Here is an 8,163-nt window from a genome sequence, read left to right on the forward strand (position 1 = left end):
TTGTTTTTCAGGGAAACATTTATTGAGTGATAAGTGTTCGTGTTACATTACTCTGCATCAACAATGCTTCAGCTAGTCTGGCAGAGCTGCAATGTTGTTTGTCTTTACGAGTCCACGGGAGTTTAGCTTGAAAGTAAATACGAGTCACGTCAGAATCATCGTATTCGCCATGATTTTGTCATCGGTAAATGACTAGTAATGATACTTGGGATTTTTCCTGTTTGGTTTGTGTCGATAAGAAAAAAAAGACACAAGCCGAAACGAGCTCCGCAAGTACAATCCCATTCATTTTCTCCATTGAGTTGTAGCGATAATGCATAAACAATCAAATAGATTTTTAGCCATAATGTATAAACCTTTTCACTGAAAAGACACGTCTTGTGTAGAAGTCACAAATCAATGATTTCAACGCTATTTTGGGGAGAAAGTGACCATCCACTGTCACAAAGTATTGCAAAATTACGCAATTAATCGAACAACACTCTCAAACTATACATGAAGAGTTCAGATGCAAAAGCCTCTAAGTGCCATCTGAAATTTTCTTCTAGAATGATCATTTTTATAAAGCTTGTATATTTAAGTTCAGTTATTTCACTTAAATGACAATTAATAGGTCATTTTCAATGCCATTTAAGTGAAATTACTGAACTTAAATATACAAGCTTGATAAAAATGATCATTCTAGAAGAAAATTTCAGATGACACTTAGAGGCTTTTGCATCTGAACTCTTCATGTATACATACATACATATATATATATATATATATATATACACACACACACATATACAGTACGGTGCAAAAGTCTTAGGCATGGTTTTAAGTCAGTTATTTCTATCTTTTGCTGTAGTGTGTCAGTAGGAAATATCAGTTTACATTTCCAAACATTCTTTTTGCCATTAATTGTAATAATCCAGTGAGATTTGTGTATGCACAAGGAGTCTGACAACAGCCGGTATGATCTGGGGCCAGTTGCATAAACATAGCCATTATGTTAAGACTGTGTCTTAAGAACTAGTATGATCAAATAGAAGTTAGTTAGGGGTAATCAGTCTTACTGTTCGGTGTCAAATTAGACCAATCTATGTTTTTATGTTACTGACTTTAACAAGTTATTAACAGTTTTAAAGAATAAAATTGGATGCCTAACTTGTAAGACTAGTCTTAACAGTTTATGCAACTGGCCACTGATCTCACCATCATCGAGTCCGTCTGTGATTACATGAAGAAACTTAGACGGACTAAATCCAGAAGAACTGCGGGAACGTCTCCGAGACGCTTGAAGAAACCTTCCTGCAAAGCTTCCTGAAGAACTATGCGCAAGTGTACCTGGACAAAAGCCGTTTTAAACGCAAAGGGTCGTTACACCATATATTGATTTGAATTAGTTAATAGAAGTTAAATCATAAATAAGTTCAATTTGTGATTTTATTTTTGAAAGCATTCTCACTTCACAGCATTTTAACACGAGTGCCAGTGCTTTTCCCAGTCCTGTAGCTTTGCAGGAAGGTTTCTTCAAGCGTCTCGGAGACGTTCCCGCAGTTCTTCTGGATTTAGTCTGTCTCAGTTTCTTCTGTTTCTTCATGTAATCACAGACGGACTCGATGATGGTGAGATCAGATCATACCGGCTGTCGTCAGACTCCTTGTGCATACACAAATCTCACTGGATTATTACAATTAATGGCAAAAAGAATGTTTGGAAATGTAAACTGATATTTCCTACTGACACACTACAGCAAAAAATATAAATAACTGGCTTAAAACCATTTTTTTTGGGGGGGGGGGGATTAACATGCCTAAGACTTTTGCACAGTACTGTATATATATATATAGTGGCCAAAAGTGATGTCTAGAGGGGATATTTGTTTTTAATGACCCTACAAGTATGATAAAATCATCAAAATATGAGGAAAATATTTTTTTTAATATTCAAAATATTTAATATTCAGTTCGATATTCAATAATCAGTTATTAATATTGTGTTGGCTCTCCGATATCCGCACAATTTAGCATGTTTCATTGCGTTATCACAAATAAAACAGTTGACTCAAAGCACAGCTATAAATTTGGGTCACACTTTAGTTTAGGGTCCAATTCTCACTATTAACTCACTATTAACTACAACTTTTCCCTCAATAAACTCCAAATTACTGCTTATTAATAGTAAGATAGTTGTTAAGGTTAGGTATTGGGTAGGATTATGGGATGTAGAATATGATCATGCAGAACATGAAACTAAGTTAATAGTGAGAATTGGACCCTAAACTAAAGTGTTGCCAGAATTGATGATGTTTAAATAAAAGCTGAAGATGTCAATTTTCCGAGGCTGGACATCACTTTTGGCCACGACTGTATATGTATGTATATGTATATATAAGAAACTTAAAGCCTTGATGTATGTATTTAAGGCATTTCATAATGTACGTTATAAAGCATTTACACCGTAACCGAAGTTAAAATACATTATAATATTTGCAGGTTCCTTGTTACATCTGAAATTGGTTGTTTAGAAAGTATAATGCATTAAAAAAACATGTGAAAGGTGTGTATTATTATCCATGAGGCATAATTAATGCATTAAAATACTTTTATAATACATTACATATAAAGACAAAGTAAAGTGTTACCAAATTTAGCTATATTTAATATAAATGATACACAGCTAAGTAAATTACCATTATAAGATATGTAATATTATATTTTTATTATATTTTGTGAGTAGATCATTTCCTCATAAACTGAAATTGAAAGTACACCATCTTTGCCTTTTTTTTCTCAGATTGTCATACATGTTTGGCATGTTGGTCATGTTTGTGATTCATCTCTGAACTGGTTGTTGTGGTTCATGGTTTAAAACGCAAATGTTTTTAAGACTTTTGTTGATAAATATAGAAAAAAAAGAGAGAAAATGAATGAGAAAAATACTTTTGGAACCAAGTGTGGTCATTGTTATGCTCTATTGATCATATAGTGTAAATTATAATCGTCAATGTTGATTTAATGTAAAACTAACATTTTCTGATTTAAGAATAAATTCTTTGTAGTTGCACAAGAATGATAAAACACATAAAATACAGCATAAATCACATTTTGTTGAAGTGGGATTTAAAAATGCTTTGTGAGCAAGTAATAGACAATATATCAGTTTGCGCACATCACATCATAATTACGACTTCGGAGCTCTTAAGCGGGACCGTCCCGGCAGCATAAACAGTGTGCGCTCAGTGAACGGCTGACCTCAAGAGCTTCTGCCCACGTCTGACGCCAAATCTGCAGGAGGACGGTCACTGTTCAGCGTCTCCTCGGCGTGACCTGCACAGAAACACACACACACACACACTTCAGTGAACAGAGCTCAACAAGCTTCCAGAATCACAGCTATTAAAGTGAACGTCAGGAGAGAGCACCTGTCTGTGAGTGTTTCTCTGCAGACGTGCAGTAATAGCAGGGCTGAGGTTTCAGGGCCTGAGGCCGTGCCCTCAACAGCCCCCGTTTCTGCTGTGTGTGTGTGTGTGTGTGTGTGTGTGTGTGTGTGTGTGTGTGTGTGTGTGTGTGTGTGTGTGTGTGTGTGTGTGTGTGTGTGTGTGTGTGTGTGTGTGTGTGTGTGTGTGTGTGTGTGTGTGTGTGTGTGTGTGTGTGTTTTCTTTTCCACCCCCTCCTCCCTGATCGAGAGCGGGTCATGAGTGAGAGAAGTCTCTTTGTTCCCAGAGCAAGCGGGCGGACTTCATTACGGGCTTGGAGCCAGGGGGGGCGTAAGTCCACAAAATACATATAGGACTCACATTTTTGTACTGTTCAGAGCCAGAAGGGCGTTAAGTGTAGTTGACACCAACTCAAGTGTAGTTGTCTCTCCTGTAAAGTTATGACCCCCCCCCCCCGGCTCGCTCCAAGCCCTTGAGATGATGACCGACACTGATCAGAGTTTTAGTATATGAAGAGTTCAGATGCAAAAGCCTCTAAGTGTCATCTTAAATTTTCTTCTAGAATGATCATTTTTTATCAAGCTTGTATATTTAAATTCAGTAATTTCACTTAAATGGCATTGAAAATGACCTATTAATTGTCATTTAAGTGAAATTACTGAACTTAAATCTACGAGCTTGATAAAAAAATGATCATTCTAGAAGAAAATTCCAGATGGCACTTTGCATCTGAACTCTTCATATATAGTCTCTAGTTGATCTTGTTCAGCTTTTAAAGGCCTAAAGAACCCACGTTATTTGCCCAATGCGATCATTTTGCACGTTTATCCCTGCATGATGTGCACATGTTGGGTTTTGAGGAACACAATACTTGAACCTCATGTTACAAGTAGTCTAATGTGTCACGTCAGCACGTATAGAAATAATGCCACCTGACATGTTTTATGGCTAGGATTTACATAAAAAATGATTAAGGCTTTGAGATGATAATCTAGTTAACCTCAGCACACACACACACACACACACACACACACACACACACACACAAAAAGAAGAAAAAAAAATGTATTGCTTAGGGTTACGTCAGATGTTTCTCCTACGTTTACTTGTTGACATACATTAGTGGCCAAAAGTGATAATCTCCCTTTATTCAAATATTATTAAAATGTGTTTTGTAAGCATGTTATGGATAGTTGTGCTTGGAGTCTATTTGTTTTATTTGTGGTGATAACGCAAGTTTTGTGGACATGATATTTGGCCAAAGACATTATGAACACATGCAAAAACAACAAAATATGAATAACTGATTATGTTGTAGTAAATGTATGCTTTTTCCTGTGCGCTGTTTTTTTTTTTTTTTTTGCATAATAAAAACTATGGTCTGAACACATTTGCATCAAACTGTTTTTCGAGAATCGCATCAAAGGTGGCAAAAAGAAAAGGTTTGTGGCAATCGCTAAGGTGCAACCTATGCTAGTAAATGATGTCAAAAACAAATACAAATTAACCCACACGCTGTTAAATTTGCATTGTGCATGGCTACACAGCGGCTGTCTCCTTCTCAACTTAAACCACATGGTCTTCTGTTAGTCCCCCTGAAGAAAAGTCATTGATACCGAGCAACTTTGTAGGTTAATAGCTGAGAAACGTATAAAAGCCCACATCCTTGAAAAATACATGATACGTGACGATACGAAAGGAAAGCGTGAAACACACTATTAAAATAAATATAACTTCAAATTAATTAATTTAAAAATATGTAAATAATTAAAACAGATAAGTTAATTATATTTGATTATATGAATCATAAAATGTCATTAAAATATTTAAATTTAATAACATTTAAATAAATAAAAATAGAAAAATAAATCAATTTAAATACCTATATATAAATAACCTATATACACATATATACAGTACTGTGCAAAAGTCTTAGGCATGTTGAAACCTTCCTGCAAAGCTACAGAACTGTGAAGAGCACTGGCACTCGTGTTAAAATGCTGTAAAGTGAGAATGCTTTCAAAAATAAAATCACAAATTGAATTTATTTATGATTTAACTTCTATTAACTAATTCAAATCAATATATGGTGTAACGACCCTTTGCGTTTAAAACGGCCTTTGTCCAGGTACACTTGCGCATAGTTTTTCAGGTAGCTTTGCAGGAAGGTTTCTTCAAGCGTCTCGGAGACGTTCCCGCAGTTCTTCTGGATTTAGTCTGTCTCAGTTTCTTCATGTAATCGCAGACGGACTCGATGATGGTGAGATCAGATCATACCGGCTGTTGTCAGACTCCTTGTGCATACACAAATCTCACTGGATTATTACAATTAAAGGCAAAAAGAATGTTTGGAAATGTAAACTGATATTTCCTACTGACACACTACAGCAAAAGATAGAAATAACTGACTTAAAAACATTTTTTGGGGGGGGTGGGGGTATTAACATGCCTAAGACTTTTGCACAGTACTGTATATATTTATATGTACATCACAATACGGAGCTCCCAAAAGGACATGAAGGTGGAAAATAAATATAAGATGGGAGAAAAAAAAGAAAAGAAAAAAAAAAGTGATCAGTTGACTTAACTTAAAAAAAGTGAGGAAATCCGTTGCCTGAAAATTATTAAGTAAACAAACTTCATGCGAAATTAAAAAACAGTCGGATTTACTCACTTTTTTTAAGTTAAGTCAACTGATCACTTACTACAGTGATATTAATGCTTGTGCGTTCTATCGCAAATGTTTTGCTTTCCCCAGATAAACTTTGCGATTGTTCGCAAAACCTTTTGAGCTCTGTGCGAGCGAACGCAAAGTTTCTCGGGGGAACGCAAAAGCATTGACCTATAATCTTTCCTCCCTCATATTTTTTCACTTTTTCTCTACCACCATGTCCCTTTAGGGCCTCCGTAACTGAGACAAAACGGTAGGACAGATGTATAGACTTTTTCTTGAGCTTCTGTTTGTTTGCCTTGAGAAAAACAAAAAACAAAGTAATCTCAGAATAAAGTGGTCAGATTAGCAAAAGATACTAAATATTTCAATTTAAAAAAACCTGACACCGAATGATCTGAGCCGCTATACATATTTGCTACATCAAAAACAAGTTTTACATCAATAAAACACGCACGGCAAACTGTGCTGAGCTATGAAAGAGCCTTGCCTGAGCTGTAACGTTGACCTCGGGTGTTGTGTTAAGAACAATGAGTGAAGTAAGAGTGTACAATGAATCTGGCGTAAGGAAGCGTGTGTGTAGGAGTGAAGGAGAGGTCTCTCTCTCTCTCTCTCTCTCTCTCTGTCAGAGCTGGAAGGGACGGCGCTGCTCGTGACTAAAGAGATAACAGCCAGAAAAGCTCTCTCAGGGCCTGATGTGAAACCCGACACTCCAGTCGAGTGCGCCTAGATAGTTTCACACACACACTGAGAGAGAGTCGCTGGCCCACACATGCAACCAGACCAAAAACACAATATACACAACTCCATGTGGTCAAATTGAGGGTGCGATTTTAAGCATTATCAAAGAATCATAAAGCAGATCCTGGAAGCAGATGCACGGTATAGTTGGGTATGACACCTGCTCGCTGTTGCACGTCAAACTTTTATTAAAACGCCTATTCTGACCGCTCAGCATTCAGGTTCAGATGGTTTTTTTACAGGAATTTTCAAAATGCACATACATCCCATTAAAAACAACGTGAGGTTACGAGAAACTCCTGCTGCCAGCACTCACACCCTTCAACAACAAACCGTCCCACGCCATTAAATATTCATGAAGCTCTGCCGGTTACTGGCGAGCGAGTCGTTGACTTGTTAATTGTTAGTGAGTGAGATTAATGTCTCTATTTCTCGTTGTGGCTATTCTTTAAAGATCCCAGTGCAAACAAGACTCTCGGCGTCGGCCTGCACTGATTAATAAAATGAGTTTATACATTTTCTGTTGCTTTTCAATCATTAATCATTAATTCGGTCCACGTGGATGTGCCTGAGATGGCCTAATATAGCAGAGGAGAGACCGTGTAGAAGTAAGATAAGTGAATGCAAAACCATATGCATTTTGATTTATTATTGTTTTAAAACAGGTGAGCCAATAGCTAAATCAGTCAATATAGTAACAGGTGTGACTTGAAACTAATCACAGCCATTGTTAGACACACAACGCACTATATTAAGGCGATATACAGTACCGTGCAAAAGTTTGGGGTTGGTAAGATTTTATGTTTTTGAAAAAAAATCTCTAGTCTGCATCTATTTAATCAAAAATACAGTAAAATTGTGAAATATTATTACAATTTTAAATAACTTTTTTCTATTGGAATGTATAGTAAACTGTAATTTATTCCTGCGATCAAAGCTGAATTTTCAGCATCATTACTCCAGTCTTCAGTGTCACATGATCCTTCAGAAATCATTTGAATATGTTGATTTGCTGTTCAAGGGACATTTCTGATTATTATCAATGTTGTTGTTATTTTTGGATGAAAAGAAAGTCCTAAAAAATATGTATTTTTCTGAATCTTTTGTAACATTTAAAATGTCTTTACTGTCATTCTTGCTGAATAACTAAACAAATCTTACTGACCCCAAAACTTTTGAACAGTAGTTGTACATTCTGAATCTCCAATCTTGCATGAATGTGCAAAATAAAGCAATTTTATAAATGTGCATTCACATTTACAATTCAAAAATCCAAAAATTTCAACACATAAAATAATTGTGCATATGGACAGTAAGTATGCATCAC

The 8,163-nt window shown here is 36.1% G+C and overlaps 1 protein-coding gene across 2 annotated transcripts in view; it reads right to left on the reverse strand.

Moving 5' to 3' along the window:
- anapc1 (anaphase promoting complex subunit 1) overlaps positions 1-8,163 on the reverse strand; it is a 115,164-nt gene continuing 107,001 nt past the window's right edge. For both annotated transcript variants that reach the window (XM_082153266.1, XM_082153265.1), the window contains exon 49: positions 1-3,314. The gene's annotated coding sequence lies outside the window, so the exon portion shown is untranslated. The remainder of the gene's footprint in view (positions 3,315-8,163) is intronic.

The sequence above is a fragment of the Leuciscus leuciscus genome (assembly GCF_965113295.1).
Source record: "Leuciscus leuciscus genome assembly, chromosome: 22".
Classification (NCBI taxonomy): Eukaryota; Metazoa; Chordata; class Actinopteri; order Cypriniformes; family Leuciscidae; genus Leuciscus; species Leuciscus leuciscus.